The sequence below is a fragment of the Egretta garzetta genome, unplaced genomic scaffold (assembly GCF_000687185.1).
Source record: "Egretta garzetta isolate BGI_Z169 unplaced genomic scaffold, ASM68718v1 scaffold260, whole genome shotgun sequence".
Taxonomy (NCBI): domain Eukaryota; kingdom Metazoa; phylum Chordata; class Aves; order Pelecaniformes; family Ardeidae; genus Egretta; species Egretta garzetta.
Window position 1 is genome coordinate 2,888,258 of NW_009258662.1, and position 1,460 is coordinate 2,889,717.

A 1,460-nucleotide genomic window follows, 5' to 3' on the forward strand; every position below is an offset into this window, starting at 1 on the left:
TTTTTTTTTTTATTTTTTTTTTTTTAATTTTTTTGTGTGTGTGTTTCTTGGGGGGGTTGGTCTGTTTTTCCTTTGGGAAAAGGCAAACCACAGTGCCTAGCGCTTCAGCCTCGTGCAGCCAAAGCCTGTGCTCAGAGCAGCACTGATGGTGGGAGGGGGCCGGGACCACACTCGGTCCGAATCCGACCCGGGGGAGAGATGGTCTTGGTGCTGCCCCGCCTGTGTGAGCTTGTTCATATGTGTATTATATTCCTGTACAGACGAAACAGAGAACACTTCCCTCCCCACCTTTTTTTTTTTTTTTTTTTTAAATAAACATATTAAAAGCAGACTTCTCCGTGTGCACGGTTGACATCTGCCCTTTTGGTTTCTCCAACTTTGAGAAAAAGGAACGTTTTGGGGCGGCTTTTCAGCCTCCTTCCTGGGGAGTTTTATCATTCCCCTCCTGCTAAGGAAAGATAAGCCGGCAAACGTGAACATGACGTCTGGCTGCCCTGTGATCAATCCTGTAAACAAGTAATTCCGCAGATGTTTTGGCGTGTATTTGTGTGTGTGTGTGTGTGTGTATATATATATAAAAGACCTTATATATAAAAAAAATCAAACGGCAAAAAAACCTTAATGACCCTCAACTTTCTTCCTTTGGGCATAATAGAAGTCTTGGTAGGTCCTAAAAAAAAAATGAAATTTGAACCTGGCATTGTTTTTTTCCAGCAAAGGGGAAAAACTGGTCTCTGAGCAGCAGAGAGGTCCTCTGGTGCTGGAGGGGTTGGCGGTAGGTGGGATGGGGACTTGTTGAACCACACCAATGATTTCTTTCCTCTTCCCCCCCCCTCCCCCTTTTTTCCTGGTTTTGTTTTCCTTTGTGATACTTGAATTTATTTTTTTATTTTTTTTTAATAGCAAAGCGCTCTATTTATTTAATGTGTACTGCAAAGCTTGGACAGAAGGGGTAGTTACATGGGATTTTTTTTTTTTCCTTTTTGATTTGTAGTATGTTAACTGTTCTGTATATATGTCTGGAATAATTGCCTGATATAAAGCTGTGCCAGCTTAAAAACAGGGTATGCCTTTCAGAAATTTGTATATTTTGCAGTTGCTGGACCAATAAAATATCTTGTTGAAATAGAGACGTGACTGGGTTTTTTCCATGCCTTGGGCGTTGTGCTCTCACGCCTGTCGCGCCTGCAGCTTGGTGGCCCCAAGGATGACCATGGGCCGTGCAGTCCTGCCTGACACATGTGTTCCCTTGAATATCACCTTGCCTATCACCTCAAATACTGTGTTCAGTTTTGGGCCCCTCACTACAAGAAAGATGTTGCGTTGCTGGAGCATGTCCAGAGGAGAGCAACCAAGCTAGGGAGGGGTCTGGAGCCCAAGGCTGCTGGGGAGCGGCTGGGGGAGCTGGGGGGGTTCAGCCTGGAGCAGAGGAGGCTGAGGGGAGCCCTCATCGCTGCCTA